This window comes from Leucoraja erinacea, chromosome 9, assembly GCF_028641065.1.
Source record: "Leucoraja erinacea ecotype New England chromosome 9, Leri_hhj_1, whole genome shotgun sequence".
NCBI lineage: Eukaryota > Metazoa > Chordata > Chondrichthyes > Rajiformes > Rajidae > Leucoraja > Leucoraja erinaceus.
Window position 1 is genome coordinate 8,922,381 of NC_073385.1, and position 26,407 is coordinate 8,948,787.

Here is a 26,407-nt window from a genome sequence, read left to right on the forward strand (position 1 = left end):
GAGGAATTTTCTTCCCGATTTCACCGTGCTCCTCATCAAGCGTGAGATGTAGTTGGAGAAGAATCCGGTTAAAATCAAACCAAGGATAGACACAAAGTGTTGGAGTAACTCAGCATCAGCGGAGAAAAAGGATGGGTGGCGTTTAGGTTTGGGTCAGTCCGAAGAAGGGTCCCAACCTGAAATGTCATCCATCCTTTTACTCCGGAGATGCTGCCTGTCCCACTGAGTTACTCCAACACTTTGCGTCTATTTAGTTACTCATCCCCAATTGCCCTTGGGAAGGAGATGATGAGCAGCTTTCTCGAGCCTCTAAAGTCCTTCAGGTGTGGTTACACCCACAATGCTGTTAAAGAGAGTGTTCCACAGTCTCGACCAAGTTATGGTGAAGTTGCATTGATAAATTTGAAAGTCAAGGTGACTCGTAAGGCAACTTTCAGATGGTGGTGTATCTATACCTTTGCTGCCCTGGTCCTTCTAGCTGGTCGATTTCAGGAGATTGGAAGATCTGCTTAAGGAGTCATAGTGAGTTGCTACAGTGTGTCTCATAGATGCTACAAACTGCTGTTAATGTGTGTTGGTGGGAAAGGGAGTGAATCCTATGGATGGGGCTATCGAGCAGGCTGCTATGTCCTATATGTGTCGAGCTTTTTGAGTGTTACAGAAGCCGCACTGATTTAATGAAACTACCAACTGCAAGTTGACTTGTTAGGCAAAGACCATCCTGTTGATAGAATGGAGCGGCTGGGATTTACTCTGGAATTTAGAAGGATGAGAGGGGATCTTATTGAAGCATATAAGACTATACATGGATTGGACACGCTAGAGGCAGGAGACATGTTCCCAATGTTGGGGCAGTCCAGAACCAGGGGCCACAGTTTAAGAATATGGGGTAGGCCATTTAGAACGGAGACGAGGAGATACTTTTTCACCAAGAGAATTGTGAATCTGTGGAATTCTCTGCCTCAGAAGGCAGTGGAGGCCAATTCTCTGGATGCTTTCAAGAGTGAGTTAGATAGAGCTCTAAAAGATAGTGAAGTCAAGGGATATGGGGATATGGGGGGAAGGCAGGAACGGGGTACTGATTGTAGATGATCAGCCATGATCACATTGAATGGCGGTGCTGGCTCAAAGGGCCGAATGGTCTCCTCCAGCACCTATTGTCTATTGTCTAAATTGTAAATATATCAGCCTTCGCTTCAATTCAATGGGCAGTTCAATGATACTTTATTGTTGCATGTACCTAGGTTCAGTGAAATGCTTTGTTTTGCGTACAGCTCAGTAAAATCATACAGTAGACCTCACCTGGACAGTACACAAATGTGCCGACAAAGTTATAAAACGTTAATCGAACAGTCTTATCTTCCGATCGCAGCGGTGACCCAGGCCTTCAACAGCACCTGGCAACAGCACCCCCACTGGGACCCCCTTTGTTCTCAGCGGCCCTGCTGTGGTTCCCCCAACATTCACAGTGCCTCCCCCTCCACGAGTAACTCTTGGCACCCCACCTCACTCTTGGCATCGCGGGTCATTCCTTCATTGCCACTGAGTCCAAATCCTGGAACTTTCTTTAGAAACATAGAAATATAGAAAATAGGTGCCGGAGTAGGCCATTCATGCCTTCGAGCCAGCGCCGCCATTCAATAGGATCATGGCTGATCATCCAAAACTGGTACCCCGTTCCTGTTTTTCTCCATATCCCTGATTCTGTTAGCACTAAGAGCTATATCTAACTCTCTCTTGAATACATCCAGTGAATTGGCCTCCGCTGCCTTCTGTGCAGAGAATTCCACAGATTCACAACTCTCTGGGTGAAAAAGTTTTTCCTCATCTCAGTCCTAAATGGCCTACCCTTTACTCTTAAAGTGTGTTCTGGACTTCCCCAAAATCGGGAACATTTTTCCTGCATCTAGCCTGTCCAATCCCTTAAGAATTATATATGTTTCTATAAGATCCCCTCTCTTCCTTCTAAATTCCAGTGAATATAAGCCCAGTTGATCAGCTCTTTCATCATACAGTATATCAGTCCCGCCGCCCCGGGAATTAACCTTGTGAACCTACCCTGCACTCCCTCAATAGCATGAATGTCCTTCCTCAAATTAGGGGACCAAAACTACACACAATATTTCAGGTGTGGTCTCACCAGGGCCCTGTACATCTGCAGTAGGACCTCCTTGCTCCTATACTCAAATCTTTTCACCAAAAAGGCCAACATGCCATTTGCTTTCTTAACTGCCTGCTGTACCTTGAAAGTCAGAAATAAAACATAGGTGAATGTTGGGGTGAATTGTGAACAATAATCCCGGCTGTTTTTCGTCCTTGCTGGTAATATTTGTTGCCCAGTGCTGACTTGTGGAAAGGTCCTTGGAATATCAGGAGGTGAGACATTCTCCACAAGGTAGCAGTCTGACCTTCTGCTGTGAGGTTGCAAAGATCTGAAACAGGCCCTTCGGCCCATCACACCAATGCCGACCTGTTTGCTAATCCCATTTACCCACGTTAAAATCGTATCCTGCTACAGCTTGCCTGTCAAAACCGCTCTTAAACATTGCAATTATTCTTGATTCCACCAGAGTTGTGGAATCAAGAACCGGAGGACATAGGTTTAAGGTGAAAGAAGAATGATTTAAAATGAAGCTGAGGGGCAATCTTTTCACTTTTTCAGAGTGTACAAGCTAGGCTTGTACCTTCTGGAGTTTAGAAGGATGAGAGGATATCTTATTGACACATATAAGATTGTTAAGGGTTTGGACACGCTAGAGGCAGGAAACATGTTCCCGATGTTGGGGGAGTCCAGAACCAGGGGCCAAAGTTTAAGAATAAGGGGTAAGCCATTTAGGACAGAGACAGAGGGCAGTGGAGGCCGGTTCTCTGGATACTTTCAAGAGAGAGCTAGATAAGGCTCTTAAAGATAGCGGAGTCAGGGGATATGGGGAGAAGGCAGGAACTGATTTGGGATGATCAGCCATGATCACATTGAACTGCGGTGCTGGGTCGAAGGGTCGAATGGCCTACTCCTGCACCTTTTGTCTATTGTCTATTGTCTATTGTCACACAGTGGGTATACGGAACGAGCTGCTAGAGGCTGGTACAATAACAACTTTTAAAAGACATTTGGACAGGTACATGGAAAGGAAAAGTTTAGAGGGATATCGGCCAAGCACAGGCAGGTGGGACTTGCGTAGATGGGGACATCTTGTTCATCATGGACAAGTTGGGCCAAAGGGCCTCCTTCCATGCTGTTTGATTCTATGACCCGTTGACACTCCTTCTGCCAGCACTTTCCAGGTATTAACCACTCTCTGTGTAAAATAAAAACCTACCCCTATAATCACATTTAAATCTCCTGCATCTTACCTAAAACTATGCTTTCGTGTTTTTGATAGTATTACCACAGGGGGGAAAAAAGTTAATGAAATTCAGGAACTCGTCTCAGAGCTATTCACAACATCAAAGGGTGAATGGTCTTCAACCTGAAACATTAACCCTGCTTCTATTTCCACAGATGCTGCCTGACCTGCTGAGCATTTGGTCGATTTTCTGTTTATACTGTAAATATCCTCCCTGTAGAAAATACAGTAATGGAAGAGGGAGGGTTACCTTCACCAACAGTTAGTTTAGTTTAGTTTAGTTTAGTTTAGTTTAGTTTAGTTTAGTTTAGTTTAGTTTAGTTTAGAGATACAGTGCGGAAACAGGTCCTTCGGCCTACCGAGTCCCCGCCGATCAGCGATCCCCGCACATTAGCACCATCCCTACACACACTAGGGACAATTAACATTTTAAACACGCCAATTAACCTACAAAGAAGATTGAGGGGGGATCTTATAGAAACTTACAAAATTCTTAAGGGGTTGGACAGGCTAGATGCAGGAAGATTGTTCCCGATGTTGGACAAGTCCAGAACAAGGGGTCACAGTTTAAGGATAAGGGGGAAATCTTTTAGGACCGAGATGAGAAAAACATTTTTTACACAGAGAGTGGTGAATCTGTGGAATTCTCTGCCACAGAAGGTAGTTGAGGCCAGTTCATTGGCTATAATTAAGAGGGAGTTAGATGTGGCCCTTGTGGCTAAAGGGATCAGGGGGTATGGAGAGAAGGTAGGTACAGGATACTGAGTTGGATGATCAGCCATGATCATATTGGTTCTTGACTCTTGGTTTCTTGGTCCTCTAAAATATTCCAAATGGAATTTAAACTGGAGGTGGTGGAGGAAAGACTTAACTAAAATGTGAAATACTCACCCCACCTCCTCTAACCCAGACTGCAATCTCTAATTACAGAACTCACTCAAACTACAAGCAACTAGCCTGTGAAGGAGGAACCTGGAGGTGGGGGAAATCGAGAGCAACTTTATGGTAAAGGTTAAACTTCTCTGGTTAAACTTTGAATGGCGGTGCAGGCTCGAAGGGCCGAATGGCCTACTCCTGCACCTATTTTCTATGTTTCTATGTTTCTAAACCTACACGTCTTTGGAGCGTGGGAGGAAGCCGAAGATCTCGGAGAAAACCCACGCAGGTCTCGAGGAGAACGTGCAAACTCCATACAGACAGCACCCGTAGTCGGGATCGAGCCCGGGTCTCCGGCACTGCATCGCTGTAAGGCAGCAACTCTACCGCAGAACCATCGTGCCGGAGGAGGGAGACCATTCCTCACCAACAGTTAGTTAAACGGCAATAAGCATTGGCCTTCACCTTGCCTCATGAACAAGTGAAGCTAGCAATCACCTTGCCTCATGAACAAGTGAAGCTAGCAATCACCTTGCCTCATGAACAAGTGGGAAAAAAAAAGTTACATTGACCCACATAAAAGGGATGTTCGAACTAAAACAACTTGGTCCAAAGTGTTTCCGTTTAATATTTGAGGAAGCCTTAACTGTTGAGAGACACGTAGAAACACAAAGGTTCAGGGACAAATTCCAGAGCTTAATGTGCGGTTGCCAATAGTGACCTGATTAAAGAAAACCAGTGCACGCCGGAGGTCAAAATCAGAGAAATACCTCATAGGCCTGAAAAGTGAGAAGGTTATAGTGATAGGAGGGACCTGAAAACAGGTGGGAAAGTTAAAAATACATTGTTTTTTTGGAACGAGTGACGATGTAGGGCACTGAGTACAAGGGGTGAGGGTTGAACAAGACTTGGCATGAGTTGAGGTCCAGCCAACAGATTTGCGGATGAATGAGTCACTCTTGGAAGGTGGAAACTGGGGGGATGGGGGGGGGGGGGGGGGTCTGGAGCCAGGAATAGGTTTGAATTGGGGGGGGAAAAAGGGTGCAGAGAGGACTGGGAAACGTGGGTGCAGAGGGAAAGAGGGAAATGGTGGGAGAAAGGCAGTGGGGTGGGTGAGAGGCTGGGTAAAGAGGATATACAGTGGGAGGTTGTGATAGGGAGAGGGAACGAGCAAACAGGAACGGGTGACGTTTCGGTGAAGGTGTTATGGGAGGGAAAAGGAGTATGGGACGAGGGAAGGCCTGAGTGGGTCAGAGAGTGCGTTTTTTTTAGATACAATGCAACAAAGGCCCTTCAGCTGATCGAGCCCATAATGAGCAGCAATCCCTGCTGATTAACACTATCCTACACACACTGTGGACAATTTTACATTTATACCAAGCCAATTAACCTACATGCCTGTACGTCTTTGGAGTGTGGGAGGAAACCGAAGATCTCGGAGAAAACCCACGCAGGTCACAGGGAGAACGTACAAACTCGATACAGACAGCAGCCGTAGTCGGGATCGAACCCGGGTCGAAGTAGCTACTAGGCCTGGGCTTCAACCTGTATTCCCCAGTAGAGTGTAAAGTCCTCTGTGGGCATCACCTCTGTTTGTCCATAAATCCAGGTGCACGTTTGATATGATTTCTACAGCAGTGAAACCAAGGGTAAGTGATAGGGTCCCGATAGGGTACAAGGGTCCCAAACCGCATCCAGCACTCCAGAGTAGGGGAATCCAGGACCAGAGGACATAGGTTCAAGGTGAAGGGTTAAAGATTTGGGTGGGTGTATGGGACAAGCTGCCAGAAGAGGTAGTTGAGGCTGGGACTATCCCATCATTTAAGAAACAGTTTGACAGGTACATGGACAGGACAGGTTTGGAGGGTTATGGATCAAGCTCGACTCATCACCCACACCAAATCCTGGCATCACATCACTCCAGTCCTCAAACAACTTCAATGGCTTCCCATCTCATAGAAACATAGAAACATAGAAATTAGGTTTAGGAGTAGGCCATGTCTTGTAGCCCTTACCGAGCCTGCACCGCCATTCAAATAGGGATCATGTGGGAGATGTCAGCCAACTCAGTATCCTCCGTACCTGACCTCCTCTCTGTCATGGCCCCCTGATCGCCCTTAGCCACAAGGGCCACATCTAACTCCCTCTTAAATATAGCCAATGAACTGCAGCAGCCTCAACTACCCTCTGTGGCAGAGAGTTCCAGAGATTCACCACTCTCTGTAGATTTGTATGTTCTCCGGCAGATCTCCCACCGGATCATCTACAAAATCCTGATCCTCACCTACAAAGCCCTCCACCATCTGGACCCCCCATAACTCACTGACCTCCTCTCCCCCTACCAACCCTCACGGTCCCTCAGATCCACATCAGCCGGTCTCCTCTCCATCCACAAGTCCAACCGCCGCCTTCTCCAGGGCAGCTCCCAGGCTCTGGAACTCCCTCCCCCCAACTGATCCGCAATTCCATGTCCCTCACCATCTTCCAGTCCCGCCTCAAGACCCATCTCTTCACCTCTGCCTATCCTTAGCCCCACGTCCCCCTCCCTTTTCATCTGTGCATTAATTGCCTCATATTGTGTTTTGAATTGTATTCTGTCTTTAATTTGTGTACTAGTCATGTCTCTACTATTTATTTAATTCCCCTTACATGTTTTCCCTCTACCTGCTAAATTTTTGTAAGGTGTCCTTGAGACTCTTGAAAGGCGCCCATAAATAAAATTTATTATTATTATTATTAAGCGCAGGCAAGTGGGACTAGGGTAGCTGGGACATTGTTGGCTGAAGTGGGTGAATTGGGCCGAAGGGCCTGTTTCCACATTGTATCACTCTATGACTGTATGACTAGATGCTGCCTGTCCCGTTGAGTTACTCCAGCACTTTTTGCCTATCTTCACTACGTGATAACATCAGTGGGAATTGCTGGATTTGCTGGGGAGTATGTTTCTTTTTTCCAGAAGGCGTGTAACCTTCCGCTATGCTGAATTAACCAGTTAGATACTCCTTCAGGCATCAGCTGGAGGTGAAGTACATACTCCGTGTAAAACTTTGGACAGTTAATGACCCAAATACCTGATGGGGAACTGGAGCGAGGAAGGCTGCACTGACTCCCTGAACAGGAACATGTCCTCACATTTTTCATTCCCCTTCGTCCTGCTGAGTCTTGCCAATAAGTCTGTTACCTAATTCCAATCCTCTCCTCTCCAGACCACATTCGTGCCTTCAGGCTTTGCTGGTTTCAGAGCTATTTGATTTGATTCTGGAGTAAATGTATGACGTTCCCATGCATTGAGATGTAAAAATGGGTCGCTTTGTTCCACGGCATAGGCATGTGGTCACCACCCAGGGGCTCATTCATGGTCTAAAACTTGGCCAGTTTGTTGTCTCCAGGCACGGTTTATTGCTACACGATTGTGACCTGGAACAGCTTCTTCCCAACAACCATCAGGCTATTGAACGATACCAAAACCTCTGAACTCTGAACTACGAACTGCCTTTTTTCATCTTTGCACTATTTGCACTATTGTTTTTGTTTAATTTATTGAGCTTATTTTTGTTGTTTATTATAGTATTTACTGAGATACGGTCCTAAGGTCATAAGTGATAGGAGTAGCATAAGGCCATTCGGCCCATCAAGTCTACTCTGCCACTCAATCATGGATGATCTGTCTCTCCCTCCTAACCCCACTCTCCTGCCTTCTCCCCATAACCTCTGACACTGGTACTAATCAAGAATATATCTGTCTCTGCCTTAAACATATCCACTGGCTTGGTCTCTACAGCCTTCTGTGGCAAAGAGTTCCACAGATTCACCACCCTGTGACTGAAGACATTCCTCCTCATCACCTTCCTAAAAGAACGATCTTTAATTCTGAGGCTATGAGATTACCTGATTGTGGCATCTACTGTTGTGCCGCTGCAAGTAAGAATTTTATTGTTCTGTTTCGGGACATATGGCAATAAAACACTCTTAACTCTCGGTATGAATTGTGATTGTCTGAGTGCAGCAGATATTTGGCCCGGGTTGGGTCTATCTAACTTGCATTCTACCTGATGTTCTAATCCCTCATCATCCATGTCTCTGACTTGGAGAATACAATATTCATCATGCTCAACATGTGAAGTGTTAGGTTTATTTTCCCATATTTCAGCTGTACTTGTTCATGATTTAGTTTGAGTTTCGTTTTTTTGTTTTGGAGATACTAACTGGACTCGGTGGGCCTGTTTCTGCACTGCCCAGAAATCCCCGCACACTAACACGATCCTACACACACTACGGGATAACTTACAATTTTTTCCAAGCCTAGATCAGCCTAGAACTCTATACGCCTTTGGAGTGTGGGAGGGGACCAGAGCACCAGGAGAAAACCCACGCAGGCCACGGGCAGAACGTACACACTCCGTACAGACGGCGCTCATAGTCAGTATCAAGCCCGGGTCTCTGGTGCTGTACGATGGCAACTCTACCGCTGCGCCACCGTGCCGACCGGTAACTCCCAGCATTTGTCACTGCGAGTACTGGAACCAGGATTTCAGCCATTTATAGCACTAGGTGGTGTGTGGTGGCATTTGCAGACCTCCCCCAGACTGCTAACTAATCATCTTGTTACCAACTGTGATGATGTTGAATATGGTTCTTCAAGAGTCATAAGCTTGTCAAGACGTTAGGCGCTATCTCTTATAAGTGTCCACTAGTACCCTCTCTTTAGGGAGATTATACTGGATTGGCCTATTTTCCCTTCTGTAGTCAAATTTCTGCATGGGTTTATTTGTCAATAATCACTGTTTCGAGGGGAGGAACCCACCTCCTAACCAAGGAGAAGATTCTTCCAGCTGACGAAGCAGATTAAACAGTTACATGTTTCTAATAAAACGGAGAAACATAGAAAATAGGTGCAGGAGTAGACCATTCAGCCCTTCGAGCCAGCATTGCCATTCAATACGATCATGGCTGATCCAAAATCGGTACCCCATTCTTGCTTTCTCCCCATATCCCTTGATTCTGTTAGCCCTAGGAGCTGTGTATAAATCCCTCTTGAACCCATCCAGTGAATTGGCCTCCACTGCCTTCAGTGGCAGAGAATTCCACCGAGAATGAAGCATGGTTATGGATAGGATGGGTATAGAGGCTTATGGGCCAGTCATGAGCAGATGGGACTAGTGTAAATGGGACACGTTGATCAATGTGGGCAAGTTGGGCAGAAGGGCCTGTTTCCACGCTGAATGACTCCATGACTTTATCCATGACCCATGTTTAATTCTGAGAAGTAATTTCGACAGAGGTTATCATTTACAGAAGACTTCTCAAAAGCAAGTACAATTCTTACGATACTGGACAAAATGCACCAATGAGTTGCAGATGAGGACGGGGCTGAGGAGTGGATTCTGTGTCTTTTAACTGAAGATCCTCAAACTATAGTTATACTGTTTTTCTACTAGTTGCATGTGCACTTCCGTTGCATCGCCCCGTCAACGGAGGGCTCGATGCCCCCGACCGCAGGAGAACAAAGAAGGGAAGAGATTGAACTTTTTATCGCCTTGCATCACAGTGAGGAATGTGGAGGAGTCACTGTGGTGGATGTTTATGTTCACATGTATGTTGTGTGTTCTATTGCTTTTTATTTGTATGACTATATGGCAAATGAAATTCCTCGTATGTTGCAAAAGATACTTGGCTAGTAAAGTATTATTGTGATCGTGATTATGGTTTGAGTACTTTGAGAAGTCCAAGTGGATGGCCTGGCTCAACTATGTTAATGGGAACCTTATCACAAACTTGATAAGGTCACTATGGACTCCACAGTTCCCAACTGAGGTCGTCAATAAGCCTTTTGAGCAGGGTTAGTGATTATCCATCACTTTCTCTCTCTCAAGTTCAAGTTCAAGTGTGTTTATTGTCATGTGTCCCTGATAGGACAATAAAATTATTGCTTTACTTCAGCACAACAGAACATAAGTAGAACCAACTCTGGGCAACACGGTGGCGCAGCTGTAGAGTTGCTGCCTTACAGCGCCCAGAGTCCTGGGTTCGATCCTGACTACGGGAGCTGTCTGTACGGAGTTTGTACCTTCTCCCTGTGCCAGCATGGATTTTCTCCGGGTGGTCCAGTTTCTTCCCACACTCAAAGAGTAAATTGTTCCCGGTAGGCAGGTGCCAGTGTGCAGGGATCGCTGGTCGGCACGGACCCGTGGGCCGAATGGCCTGTTTCCATGCTGTATCTCTAAACTAAACTAAAACAATCTCTCTCTCTCTCTCTCTCTCTCTCTCTCTCTCTCTCTCTCTCTCTCTCTCTCTCTCTCTCTCTCTCTCCCCTCTTCTCTCTCTCTCTCTCTCCCCCCCCCCCCCCCCCCCCCCCCCCCCCCCCAACCCCCCCCTATCTCTCTCTCTCTCTCGCCTTCTCTTTTCAACTCTCCCCCTCTATCTCCGAACAGTGGATGGGGTAAAGTGATGCGCATTCCAGCCCTGCAGCATAAAACACAGCCTTACTGAAGTGATCGCCTCCTGCATACATGCACACACTCACTGACTCATCATGAAGGGTGGAGGGGTTGGAGCCAGTGGTTTGACTCATGTGTACGTGCCCAGCCCAGGACTTGTGGAGGTGGTGGTGGGACAGAGGTGGATCATTCTTTAATCAGCGTTGAAAACATTAGCGACGCAGTGGCGCTGGTTTCCGACGGGAACGGTGACGGACGCACCACACATCTCTGTCCTCCAGTTCCAGCTGGAGGTATAGGATTTTGGTGTGTGTGTGTGTGTGCTTTATCATCATTCCTTACAATGCTGTGTACGACAGTGATCGCAACTTCTACTGAAGTGTGGATGGCCGTTGGCTCGCTAGAAGCTCATCCGCCCTTTGGGCAGGTCTTGTTTTTGGTCCTGCTGGGGGTCCACAGCCTCCTCTTCACCTGGCAAACTAGGTTGGGGAGACGGTTTAGTCGGTGACTATCCGACCATGGAGCAGGTAACACGGGATTACATGGTACCCCAATGTAGGGCCCATAACAAATGCCAAGGGATGGATGGAGGTGTAGTGAAAGCCATGGGGAAGCAGGGGAGATGTAGCAAGGTGTGGACTGTAGAAACAAAGAACTGGAGAAGCTGGTTAATACACAAAGAAGCACCAATGTAACACCCTGCAGAACTGGAGGTACAGGTTTAGTTTTAAAAAAGGACACAAGGTGTTGGATTAACTAGATTTTCTCTGGCATTTCGAAGGATGAGAGAGAATCTTATAGAAACATATAAACTTCTTCAGGGATTGGACAGGCTAGATGCAGGAAAAATGTTCCCGATGTTGAGGTAGTCCAGAACCAGGGGTCGCAGTGTAAGAATAATGGGTAGGACATTTAGGACTGAGATGAGGAAAAACTTTTTCACCCGGGGAGTTGTGAATCTGTTGAATTCTCTGCCACAGAAGGCAGTGGAGGCCAATTCACTGGAATTTTTCAAGAGACAATAGACAATAGACAATAGGTGCATGAGTAGGCCATTCGGCCCTTCGAGCCAGCACCGCCATTCAATGGGATCATGGCAGATCATCCCCAATCAGTACCCTGTTCCTGCCTTCTCCCCATAGCCCCTGACTCCGCTATCTTTAAGAGCCCTATCTAGCTCTCTCTTGAAAGTATCCAAAAAACTGGCCCCCACCGCCCTCTGAGGCAGAGAATTCCACAGACTTACAACTCTCTGTGTGAAAAAGTGTTTCCTCGTCTCCGTTCTAAATGGCTTACCCCTTATTCTTAAACTGTGGCCCCTGGTTCTGGATTCCCCCAACATCGGGAACAAGAGAGAGTTGGATTTAGCTCTTAGGGCTGACGGAATCAAGGGATATGGGGAGAACGCGGGAACGGGATACTGATTTTGGATGATCAGCCTTGATCCTATCGAATGGCTCAAAGGAACTGCGCCTATTTTCTATGTTTCTATGTTTCTAACTCAGCGGGTCAGGCAAGAACATCCATGGTAAACTGAAATGCAGGGTCACCTAATTCCCTGTAAGGTTTTTAACTTGCAGTTCCATGCCATGAACTCATCCGAAATATGCTGACTCTAGTTGTAGACCAGCCTGTGAGATGAAAGATGGGTGAAGGAGGTGAGTGGGCAAGGGGCAATTGATATGTTTCGTGAAGACCCTGTGTGGACGAGGTCTTGAAAGAAGACATCTGCCAGGAGAATGCAGAACTGAACTTTTGAAGTGCAAGTAAATTGCCAATTATCCAATATTATTTAGTTTAGTTCCGAGATACAGCGTCGACTCAGGTCCTTCAGCCCACCAAGTCTGCCAACCAGTGGTCACCCCATGCACCAGCAATATCCTACACACTAGGGACAATTTCACCCAAAGCCAATTAACCTGTAAACCTGCACATCTTTGGAGTGTGGGAGGAAACCCGATTACCTGGAGCGAACCCACGCAGGTCACGGGGAGAACATACAAACTCCGTACAGACAAGCACCCGTAGTCAGGATCGAACCTGGGATCATTGGCGCTGTAAGGCAGCAACTCTACCGCTGCGCCACCGCGGTGAATTTGATGGAGAGTCCAGGAAGCGGAAGGTGCGATCCTGCCGTTTAAACGCACGCTCGGCTTCACTGGACATTTAGCTCCTGTGAATGGAGATGAAAGTGTCGCCCAAAATGTATAAACAAAGAACTGCAGATGCTGGTTAATAGAAGAAAAGAAGCACTAATGTAACATGTGGGTAGCAGGAGCCTGTTGTACTGCAGGTGCTGGGTTATAACAAAAAATACACAAAGTGCTGGAGTAACTCAGCGAGTCAGGCAGCATCTCGGGAGCACGTGGATAGGTGACGTTTCAGGACAAGACCCTTCTCCAGACTCTCGACCTGAAACGTTGCCTATCCATGTTCTCCAGAGATGCACCCCAACCCGCTGAGTAACTCCAGCACTTTGTGCCCTAATGTCTAGCCTAATGTGGCTTTGTGCTTTAGGCATGGGTGGCTTTCAGTTGCAAAATTGATTAGATTTCCAGAGCCAAAAAAAATAGGTTAAGCAAGGTAATTAACTCATTAAGACAGCGCTGAAATGTTAGCCCGATTTGTCTGGCGACCAGATCCGGCTCCTTCTGAAGTCTGTGCCAAAACCAGCAGGAGTCACGCAGAGACAGACCTCTCGGCCCTGAGTTAGTGACATACAATTCCCTGGGAGAAAACTCCTCAGAGAGCCGGCAGCCAGCTCCCAGCTCCTCCGATGCAAGCACTGACAGGAGACCTCTCCCCACTGAACATAGGAAAACACATGTAGGTGTAGTCAACAAACATCAGTCAGGCTCCTGGGCCCGATCCGTACAGTGAGGACCACCCAGGACTAAATGCTTCGCTGCCAAATTCTGAATAAACCCGAGGGTTTGTATTAATTGTGGGGTTTCAGCAGCATCTATTTGCGATAAACAGCAAACATTTGGAATATTTAGCAGTTCAGGCAGCATCTGCAGAGAGAGAGAGAGAGTTCATGTCCCAAGTTTTGTTTAGAGATACAGCGCAGTAACAGGCCCTTTGGCCCATCGAGTCCATGTCGACCAGCGATTCCCGTACGCTGACATTCTCACACACACACACTGGGGACACTTTTTATACCAATTATACCAAGCCAATTAATCTAAACACCTGTACGTCTTTGGAGTGTGGGAGGAAACCTGGAATCCCGGAGAAAACCCACAGGAGAGAACGTACAAACTCCTTACAGACAACAGCCATAGTCAGGATTGAACCCGGGTCTCTGGAGCTGTATGGCAGCAACTCCAATTGTTGATAATTGACCTTCAAATCTCAAAATGGAAATAGAAAAAAACCCTGCGGTTACTTGAAATCTGCATGAAAAACAGACAAAGAAAATACTGAGCAGAGCAGGCTGCACCTTTGTTTTCTAGAGATGCTGCCTGACCTGCTGGGTTACTCCAGCACCTTGTGTCCTTGTGTGCTCGAACCATTTTTATTTCCTGACCAAGGGTTACTTCCTGACCTGCTGAGTTTCCAACAATTTCAGCTTTTAGTCCAAATCAACACTGGTTCAGTTTAGTTTAGTTTAGTTTAGTTTAGATACAGTGTGGAAACAGGCCCTTCGGCCCACCAAGTCCACCCCTACCAGCGACCCCCGCAAATTAGCACGGCCCTACACACACTGTGGACAATGTACATTCACACCAAGTCAATTAACCTACAAACCTGCACGTCTTTGGAGTGTGGGAGGAAACCGAAGATCTTGGAGAAAACGGAGAGAAGGTACAAACTCCGTACAGACAGCACCCGTAGTCAGGATCGAACCCGGGACTCCAACGCTGCATGCGGTGTAAGGCAGCAACTTGGCCGCTGTGCCACCGTGCCACCCTCAATATCACTGTGGTGGTGCGTAATGTTTTAGACGCTTTTGTTTCCGCACCATCTACCCCAGTGATTCCCAGCATGGGGCCATGGCAAATTTCAGGGGAGGGCACAGAAAAATTTGGGGATTTAGTTGGCCACAGGTTCAATGAAGGGGGCCACTTTTTTCCGCTAATAATGTCAGGGGGGGAGCACAGAGAAATTAAAGAGTCCAAGGGGGCCATGAACTAAAAAAGGTTGGGAACCACTGATCTCCCCTACTTAAGCCTCTCGTAGTTTGAAACACCTCAATGAAATCTTCCACCTGGATCCTTTGTTCTAAAGAAAACAACCTTTAAACTAAATGACTGGGCAGCGGCAAACTTCTGAACCTCCCCCCCCCCACCGCACATCCACTGGGGAATGAGCAGGTAGCCCCTATGCCCCCATTACGATCGATTCCCTCCAACCCCCAGCTGGATTCAGGTGTGTATTTCAAACGGCAGCTGAGAGATGGGTTGTTGGTCAATTGCAACAGGGGAATGTTTCATGAAGAGATCAGAGGAGCGCTGTTGCACACGTGACAACCAACACATGCACAGTTGCAGTTCAACCTGCTGCACTCTGACGTCTTCAGTCTGTACTTCCCCCCTAAGTCAGTTCATAAAGTCAGAAGTGATAGCAGTAGAATTAGGCCATTCGCCCAGTCAAGTCTACCCCGTCATTCAATCATGGCTGATCCATCTCTCCCTCCTTGCCAAACCTCCTGCCTTCTCCCCATCACCCCTGACACCCGTACTAATCAGGAATCTACCCATCTCTGCCTTAAAAATATCCATTGACTTGACCTCAGCAGCCTTCTGAATTCAGGAGAATTCCACAATTCACCAGTAAATGTAAATTGTCCCCAATGTGTGTAGGGTAGTGTTAATGTGCGGGGATCGCTGGTAGGAGTGGAGTAGGTAGGTGGGCCGAAGGGCCTGTTTCCACGCTGTACCTCTAAACTAAACTAATTTAGTCAAAGAAATTCCTCCTCATCTCCTTCCGAAAGGAACGTCCTTCATTTCTGAGGCTCTGACCTCTGGTCCTGAGGCACACAACAAAAACAATTTTGATTTAAAAAGGTTTGCCCTGGTTGAATGACCTCGTCCACAGCCAACAATGGACCATTGTGGGCTCCACCTTTCCTGAGTTATCGGTTGTGGCTCTGATTTGTTCTGTACTTTTTCATGCCTCTAGTTTCCCTCTCCCCTGACTCTCAGTCTGAAGAAGGTCTCGATCCGAAATGCAACCTAGTCTTTTTCTCCAGAGATGCTGCCAGACCCGTTGACATGCTCATAAGCTCATAAGATCATGTGAAGGGAGTAGTATTAGGCCATTCGGCCCATCAGGTCTACGCCGCCATTCAACTGTGGCTGATCTATCTCGCCCTCCTAACCCCATTCTCCTGCCTTCTCCCGATAACCTCTGACACCCGTACTAATCAAGAATCTATCTCTGCCTTAAAAATATCCTCAGACTTGAATTCCACAGCCTTCTGTGGCAAAGCATTCCACAGATTCACCACCCGCTGACTAAATAAAATTCTCCTCATCTCCTTAGAAACATAGAAACATCAAAAATAGGTACAGTAGGCCATTCGGCCCTTCAAGCCAGCACCGTCAATGTATATGATCAGGGCTGAGCATCCAAAATCAGTACCCCGTTCCTGCTTTTTCCCCATATCCCTTGATTCCATTAGCCCTAAGAGCTATATCTAACTCTCTTGAAAACATCCAGTGAATTGGCCTCTGTGGCAGAGAATTCCACAGATTCACAACTCTCTGGGTGAAAAAGTATTTCCTCATCTCAGTCCTTATCCTTCCTAAAATAATGTATTTTAATTCTCAGACTATGTCCTCTGGTCCCAGACTCTCCCACTAGTGGAAACATCCTCTCCACATCCACTCTATCCCAGCCTTTCGCTATTATGTGTGTTTTAATTAGGTCCCCCCCTCATCCTTCTAAACTCCAGTGAGAACAGGCCCAGTGCCGACAAACGCTCATCATATGATAACCTGCTCATTCCTGGGATCATTCTTGTAAACCTCCTCTGGACCCTCTCCACAGGCAGCACATCCTTCCTCAGATATGTTGCCCAAAATTGCTCCCAATATTCCAAATGCTGCCTTACCAGCGCCTTATAGAGCCTCAGCATTACATCCTTATGTTTTGTATACAAGCCCTCTTGAAATAAATGCTAGCATTGAGTTGGCTTTCTTTACTCCTGCTTTTTGATTCCATCAATGGCTTCCATAGTTCTGTGATGCCTCCGAAATGATGGCGAAACAAAAGAAGACACAGAGTGCTGTAGTAACAGATCGGGCAGCATCTAAGGAGAAGGAACATGGATAGGCGAATGTTACAGGTCAGAAGAAAGGTCCCAACCAGGAAAAATGCCCACCCATGTTCTCCTGAGTTTATTTTCGTTTATTATTGTCATCTGCACCGAGGTGCAGTGAAAAGCTTTCTGTTTACGTGCGATCCAGCCAAAGTACAAACTATACATGAATAGGGAAGTGGGATTACACAGAACTAGTGTGAATGGGTGATCGATAGTTGGCATGGAGTTGGCGGACTAAAGGACCTATTTTCATGCTGTATCTTTTGATACAACATGGATCTCAGAATTCTTTGATTACGGTCTTGGTATCCTACGTATATTCTGACACCCTATTTATGGTATTCCTTGGATCAAACTGGAGTACACCTCAAAATAGAAAGAGATCAGAGCGCTAGAGATCCTCACTACGGGTGCTGTCTGTACGGAGTTTGCACGTTCTCAACATGACCTGCGTGGGTTTTCACCGAGATCTTCGGTTTCCTCCCACACTCCAAGGGAGTACAGGTTTTGTTGGTTAATTAGCTTGGTATAAATGTAAAATTATCCCCAGTGTGTGTCAATGTGTGGGGATTCCACACTGTATCTCAAAACGATCTCAAAGTCAAAACCTACTATGTTCTGTTGTGCTGAAGCAAAGCATGAATTTCATTGTCCTATCAGGGACACATGACAATAAACTCACTTGAACTTGAACGAACTAAACTAAACTAAACTTTTTCGACAGCGATATGGAGATGTCTTGTTGAAGAGGAGAAAATACACTTAAGAAACTACCACACAGGTAGTTCAAATGAAAACTTTCGGCAGGAGAATTAGACAAGTCGTTTTAATCACCTCTCTCCAGCTCACCCACTAATGAAATCTAAGCATTAATTTATACTGCATAATTGTATGGCCTCTGACCATGTAACAGACTCACTTGTTAGGGCATACACTTGTGTGGAATGTTTGGCACAGCTTCGTACTAAAGTCTCGAGGGGAGTCGACAGCAGATGCTGACACGTATGAGTTGTGTGGGACTTTTATTACCGGCCAAGTTAGGATAAGGAAAACAAGGACTCGAAGGTCCTAAGTACAAAACCTGTATCAACAACAATTTATCCAGTAACCCCTGACAACAGACATTTTAGTGTGGGTCCCGAACATGGCCAAACTTGATAGAGCGAGGCATCAAAGTGTGCCTGCATATCGCACATTCAAGAAAACACCTTTAGATGCTAATGAATTGACATGACCACCCCAGAACTCAAAGCAACTGATTACTGCACACACAAGCAAAAGGTACAATATGCTAAACAAAGTCTAGACATCCCACTCATTGACCCCTTCAATTAGATCCAAACCTGAAGAGTGTCTTGAATATTAGACTATGTTCAGAGAGCATTATAAAAAAGCCCTTCTTTTCACCCAATGAAACCAAACATTCATTATAATGTGTAAGAAGGAACTGCAGATGCTGGTTTAAACTGAAGCTGGAGTAACTCAGTGGGACAGGCAGCATCTCTGGAGAGAAGGAATGGGTGACGTTTCGGGCCGAGACCCTTCTTCAGACATTCATTTTACTACGGAGTCACGTGAGTGACTATGTGAAGAACCCCGTCCAGCAGCACGTGCTTCATTATGTCAGACGCATTGGTGCAGGCGCCCGGTTGGAGCAGCAGAGCTCCTCCAGCGGGTAAGTTTAAAACATCTCGAGGTAAGTGGAAAACTTAGTCTGGAGGACGTTTTCTGTACTTCCGCTTGAGTTTCAGGATTTTGCAGGAAGCCGGAAGTGAAGGCGAGGCGACCCGTTAGTAAAAGTTGGGAAGACCGCGGGAGTGCGGGTAGCGGGTGCCCGCCTAGCTCAACGATTCCGTCGCTAGGCGGGCAAGGGGTCACAGCTTAAGGATAAGGGGGAAATCCTTTAAAACTGAGATGAGAAGAACTTTTTTCACACAGAGAGTGGTGAATCTCTGGAACTCTCTGCCACAGAGGATAGTTGAGGCCAGTTCATTGGCTATATTTAAGAGGAAGTTAGATGTGGCCCTTGTGGCTAAGGGGATCAGGGGGTATGGAGAGAAGGCAGGTACGGGATACTGAGTTGGATGATCAGCCATGATCATATTGAATGGTGGTGCAGGCTCGAAGGGCCGAATGGCCTACTCGTGCACCTAATTTCTATGTTTCTATGTTTCTATGCTAGCAGGGGGGCTTGCGACTGCAGACTCGTTGCCCGAGAGCAGCGTTGCCGCGCTGGTAGGGCGTAAGGCCACAGGCCCATTGTCCCAGGCCCATTGACCCAGAGTCAGGCCAGGAGGTTTCACCTCCGCAAGGGGAGTCCGTTTGCTCACGGCTCTCCCAGATCAAGCTCCTAATGGAGAGGATGCTCGAGAAGGACGCACTCCGGGAGGAGGAGTGGTGTTCACGCCAGGCTGTTGGAGAGCCTGTACCAGCAGTGCCTGGAGTAGGGCTGTATAATCACCCCCTCATGGAGGAGGAAGATTTGCCGGGTCAGGGGTACACTGACGCCAAGTCAACGGCTGAACATAGCCCAAGGGGTGTAGAGCAAGAGGTTTTTATACCTAATTTGGCTGCAAAGTTTGCTATCCCCAGAGAAGCAGGGGAGCCATTGGGAGAGGAGTTGGCCACAACCATTAATTATATGCTCTCCCATCAGCTCCAAGAGCTGACAATGGATGACACTGCAAAGAGGTATGGAGCCCCAGTTAACTGTGGGTTGTTGAAGGTGCCTGTGGTTAACCATGTTATATGGGGCCAAATGGGGATTGCAGTGCGGGCACAAGGGTTAAAGCTCCAGAGGGTGCTCAAGTTATTAGCAGCAGGAATCACTGCGTTCGCCAGAACGGTGGGACTTCTGTTCAGCGCACATATTGAGATGAACTGCCTAAGAAAGAGTGCCATACGCCCCACCATTCACCCAAAATTTGCAGCACTCTGCAAACCTAATAATATTCAACTGCCTAATCTGTTGTTTGGGGAGGACCTCGCAAAGCGAGTGACAGAACTTGATGAGGAGGCAAAAACTGTGGGTCCCATAAAAGCAGCAACAAGCAGCAAAATGGTCAGGAGGCTATTCCCCTATCGACGGGGTGCTATAACAGGGGCTGGTGAAGGGACGAGCCGTTCATTCCCGAACACACGCAGCCGGCATCCTGAATTTCCCTACGAGGGGCCGGGGGCAACAAGCTCCGTCAGGAAATGTGCAGGTAAGAGATTTTGCTCCTGAGGAAAACAAATGAAGTGGGAAAGATGTTCAAGTTGTGGGCAGATTACACTTGTTCCTCAAAGAATGGCAGGAGATAACATCAGATCCGTTTGTGCTGGGCAGTATAGAGGGATTTTGAATTGAATGCTACCCTACCGTGTGTCCGCCCACTCAGCATGTCCCACGTCGGACACTCGTGTTTTCCCACAAAGAGAATATGCAGATACATGTAGAGTTTGAGATATTGTGCAAAAAAAGGGGTTATTGAGAAGTTGGTTTGTCAATCCCATCAGTTTGTGTCAAGTATTTTTCCTAGGTCTAAAAAAGTGGGGGATGTCGAATCATTCTGGACCTGACGAGCCTGAACCCTTTTGTGCAGTATAGACATTTCAAAACGGAAACTTTTTCTACTGTTAAACAGCTGGTTTCCAAAGGGTATTATATGGCAAGCATAGATCTTAAAGATGTCAGTGTCTGTTCATTGTGATGATAGGAGATATTTGAAGTTTGGCTGGATGAGTCAATGATGGCAATTCAAAGCACTGCCTAATGGATTAACCTCGGCTCCGAGATAGTTTACCAAATTGTTAAAACCAATTCTTGGCTTACTCCGAACTTATGTTGTAATGGCCTATTTGGATGATGTCTTTATTGTAGGAAACACTCAGGAGGCAGCTGAATCATCTGTTACAGTTGTTAAACTCGCTTTTGAGAAGTTGGGGTTCATTATTCATCCAGATAAATCCAAATTAACACCAGTTAAAGTTATTGATTACTTGGGCTTCACCATTAACTCAGATCACATGTTAGTGACTCTGCTAAGTGATAAAAGGCAGCAGTTAATTGAAGAAGGTGTCAAGCTTATTGAGGAACAACTACCCTCAATTAGACAGGTGGCCAGCTTGATTGGTAAGCTGGTGGCTGCTTTTCCAGCTGTGCAATTTGGACCTCTGCATTATCAACAATTACAACGAGCAAAAGAACAAGCACTGAGGGTACATGCAGTTCATTTTGACAGGCCCATGAAGTTGCCAGCAGAAGCCATTTCTGAGATACAACGGTGGATTATGAATGTTGCAACTAGCTCCAGGGAAGTTTTGGTTGATCCATAGTCTTACTGACTGATGTTAGTGGCCTAGGTTGGGGTGCTACTGATACGTTTTCCAGCTGTGGAGGCAGATGGAATAATGATGAGGCATCCCTTCTGCAATTGCGAGGGATCAATTATTTAGTGATTTTGGTAACATTCTATGGGCTTAAAGCTTATTGTTTTAGCAAAAGTCAGCTGCATATGCAGGTTCAAATTGACAACACTATTGCAGTAGCATATGTGATTCATATGGGTGGAGTCAAGTCCAAATCTTGTGATAGGTTGGCTAATCAGATCTGGAGCAGGTGTATTGACAGAGACATTTGGATTTCAGCAATCCATTTACCAGATAGATTCAACATAGTCGCTGATACAAGTTCACGACAATTTAATGACAACATAGAATGGATGTTGAACCATGATATATTTAAAGATGTTGTTGCTCAGTTTGGGATGCCAGATATCAATTTGTTTGCATCCAGACTAAACCACCATTTGCCTAAATCCGTTTCGTGGGAACCAGATCCTGGGGCAGCAGCGGTCGATGCATTCTCGCTGCACTGGTGTGGAATGTTTCTATATGTATTTCCTCCATTCTGCCTCGTCAGTCGATAACCTGCAAAAAATCAAGCAGGACTCCGCTTCAGGAGTATTGGTGGTACCCGACTGGCCTACTCAGCCATGGTGCGCTCATGTTTTGGAGATGGCTATTCAGCCTCACATGATTGTTCCCAAACATAGAAACCTACTGGTGAATCCGGTAACTGGCGATCAACATCCTTTACATGATCATATTGATCTGTTAATTTGCAGGTTCTAAGGAGACCATACCTGGGGAGAGGATTATCCGATCGCACCGTGGATGTTATCACTGCGGCCTGGAGGGGTAGTACCCAAAAGCAGTACATCTCTTCGATAAGAATGTGGGAGGTGTTCTGATTATGGCTGAATATTTCGTGTCAAACTGCAGGCATCCCAGATGCGTTGGAGTTCTTGTCAACTGTCTATTTCGATCAAAAGTTAAGCTATAGTGCGATCAATACAGCCAGAAGTGCTCTGTTTTCATATTTACCCATGGTGTCAGGATTACATTCAGTGGGGACACACCCTCTAGTCTCTAGACTTATGAAGGGAGTTTTTAATTCCAATCCTCCTAGGCCCAGGTATTCGGTTATCTGGAATGTAAGCAAAGTTCTTATGCTTCATCGCCAGTGGACTCCTGTCACAGTCCTATCTCTAGCCAAACTCACCATGAAGGTGGTCATGCTTATGGCGTTGACATCAGACCAACATGTGCAGACATTACAGAAGCTGCATCTAGACAGGATGGACGTATCAGCAGATGCCATCACCTTTTGGTCAATCTGTGGAATTCTCTGCCACAGACGGTAGTTGAGGCCAGTTCATTGGCTATATTTAAGAGGGAGTTAGATGTGGCCCTTGTGGCTAAAGGGATCAGGGGGTATGGAGAGAAGGCAGGGATGGGATACTGAGTTGGATGATCGGCCATGATCATATTGAATGGCGGTGCAGGCTCGAAGGGCCGAATGGCCTACTCCTGCACCTATTTTCTATGTTTCTATGTTTATGTTTATGATCTGCTCAAGCAGAGTAGAATGGGGTCGACAGGGTGTAAGATTATCTTTTCAGCATACGCCAAGGTTTCCCGCCTGTGTGTAGTGGCATGTCTGTCCCATTACATTGAGGCTACCAGAACCTTAAGAAGAACAGTCAGCATTGTTTATAAGCCACATAAAACCACACAGTAAGGTGTCGGTGCAAACAATTTCAAGGTGGCTAAAGCAGGTTCTGGTGAGCGCTGGGATTGACACTGACAATTTTAAATCTCATTCCACCAGGGCAGCATCAACTTCAGTGGCCAGGGCGATGGACGTTCCTATAGATCAGATCCTCGCGGCTGCAGGATGGTCCAGTGAACTGATATTCCAAAGATTTTATCATAAGCCAATTGCAAGGCTGGGGGTATTTGCCAATTCTGTTTTAAGTTCAGTTATATAGTTTCCCCCTGGGATAGAGGGGTTACTATTGTTTTCTTTGTAAAATAAACCATTAATTTGTTTAAAGCAATGTTATGGTTGATGCATTATTGATTATTTGATTATGTTGAGTCAATCAATGCAGTGAGAGGCCGGGATTTGAATCTGCGGCATGAAATCACAGAGCTTTGAAATCTTCACGTAGTCACTCACGTGACTCCGTAGTAAAATAGTAAGATTAAGCGAGAACTTGCCAGGTTGAAGTTTGATCTTTATTTTATGAGGAGTTACGATGAGGAATTATGTGCCCTCCGCTCCAAACCCTCGTGAATGTAATTTGGTAGTTCTAGTCTTCTTTTATCTTACTATTATACTTCTGTCACTATTACCTGTGATTTCACACCGCTGCTTTGAAGATTGACGCACGTGCGGCTGGACGGGGGTCTTCACGTAGTCCCTCATCGTAACTCCTCATAAAATAAAGGTCAAACTTCAAACTGGTAAGTTTTCGCTTAATCTTACTATTATAATGTACTGCTTTCCGAGTTGCTGGTGGATTGCTGGTCGGTGCAGACCCGGTGGGCCGAAGGGCCTGTCTGCCAGCCAGTGGATAGAGACCTGGTTGGCAGACAGGAAGCAAGGAGTAGGAGTTAACGGGTCCTTTTCAGAATGGCAGGCAGTGACTAGTGGGGTACCGCAAGGCTCAGTGCTGGAACCCCAGCTATTTACAATATATATTAATGATTTGGACGAGGGAATTGAATGCAACATCTCCACGTTTGCGGATGACATGAAGCTGGGGGGCAGTGCTAGCTGTGAGGAGGATGCTAGGAGGCTGCAAGATGACTTGGTAGGCTGGGTGAGTGGGCAAATGCATGGCAGATGCAGTATAATGTGGATAAATGTGAGGTTATCCGCTTTGGTGGCAAAAACAGGAAGTAAACTATTACCTGAATGGTGGCCGATTAGGAAAAGGGGAAATGCAATGAGACCTGGGTGTCATGGTACACCAGTCATTGAAAGTAGGCATGCAGGTACAGCAGGCAGTGAAGAAAGCGAATGGTATGTTAGCATTCATAACAAAAGGATTTGAGCATAGGAGCAGGGAGGTTCTACGGCAGTTGTACAGGATCTTAGTGAGACCACACCTGGAGTATTGCGTACAGTTTTGGTCTCCTAATCTGAGGAAGGACATTCTTGCCATAGAGGGAGTACAGAGAAGGTTCACCAGACTGATTCCTGGGATGTCAGGACTTTCATGTGAAGAAAGACTGGATAGACTCAGCTTGTACTCGCTAGAATTTAGAAGATTGAGGGGGGATCTTATAGAAACTTACAAAATTCTTAAGAAGTTGGACAGGCTAGATGCAGGAAGATTGTTCCCGATGTTGGGGAAGTCCAGAACAAGGGGTCACACAGTTTAAGGATAAAGAGGAAATCTTTTAGGACCGAGATGAGAAAATCATTTTTCACACAGAGAGTGGTGAATCTCTGGAATTCTCTGCCACAGAATGTAGTCGAGGCCAGTTCATTGCATATATTTAAGAGTGATTTCGATGTGGCCCTTGTGGCTAAAGGGATCAGGGGGTATGGAGAGAAAGCAGGTACAGGATACTGAGTTGGATCAGCCATGATCATATTAAATGGCGGTGCAGGCTCGAAGGGCCAAATGGCCTACTCCTGCACCTAATTTCTATGTTTCTATGTTTCTATGATGTGTCTCTAAACTAAACTAAACTAAAGGTAGACACAAAAAGCTGGAGTAACTCAGCGGGGCAGGCAGCATCTCTGGAGAGAAGGAATGGGTGATGTTTCGGGTCGAGACCCTTCTTCAGACTAGGAGGGTCTCGACCCGAATTGTCACCCATTCCTTCTCTCCAGAGATGCTGCCTGCCCCGCTGAGTTACTCCAGCATTTTGTGCCTACCTTCGATTTAAACCAGCATCTGCAGTTCTTTCCTACACATAAAGTTAACTAAACCTCAGTCCTGAAATACAAATTGAGTTCTGCTCACATCCTTTGTGCAATGTCTGTTTTACACCACAGACACAAAGCTGAGGCAGACAAGTTTCTCCCCTCTCTGTAACATATCCTACAAACAATAGAGGGAAGAGTGCGGAGCCAGCCACTGCAGGCTGCTGCTATTAATTTCAATCTTAACGGCCAACCTCTTCAGGAAGAGTTGACTGCCAAGCCTTTCGTGGGTTGCCAAATGAACTGCGCAATGACATAAAACGCAGCAAAACGCAACACCTTGCCTTCTGCGTGTCACCATCTTGAGCGGAAAATATAACAATAGGAAAGGGGAACCTGTGCACTTATTTCCTACCTCCCTACCCCCCCTCCTCCCCCTCCCCAGGAAGACTTTACACCTTTAAACAAAAGTTGCAGGTGCCTGTGGTGTTCATCGGTTACTGGTCTGTGAGTCACACCTTGCTCCACGGAGACATAAGACAGATCACACAAGCAACCGGGATGGAAGTGCGGGCGTTGGAGAGGGTCTGGAGGGGGGGGGTTACGAGAATGATCCCAGGGATGATTGGGTTAATGTGCAATGGGAGTTTCACAGCACTGGGCCTGTAGTCTCTGGAGTTTAGAAGGATAAGTCATTGAAACTTACCGAAAAGTGAAAAGCCTGGATAGAGCGGGTGTGGAGAGGATGTTTCCACTAGTGGGAGAGTCTAGGACCAGAGGCCATAGCCTCAGAATTAAAGGACTTGCCTTTAGAAAGGAGATGAGGAAGGATTTCAGTCAGAGGGTGGTGAATCCGTGGAATTCATTTTCACAGAAGGCTGTGGAGGCCAGGTAAATGCATATTTTAAAGGTGAAGATTGATAGATTCTTGATCAGGACGGGTGTCAGGGGTTATAGGGAGAAGGTAGGAGAATGGGGTTGAGAGGGAAAGATAGATCAGCCTTGATTGAATGGCGGAGTAGACTTGATGGGCTGAATGGCCTAATTCTGCCCTTACAACATGAACTTATGAACCTTCAACTTTAGGTCTCTCTGCAAGAAGAGATTAAAGAGACCAACTCAAGAGTGACCCAATTGGATTGGATTGGATTGGATTCAGTTTTATTGTCATTGCACTTTTCAGTGCAACAAAATGGTTTAGCCTGCAGTCATAATATAGAATAAATAACAAAACAAACACTCAACACAGTTTAAAGTCCCAAAGTAATTGTCT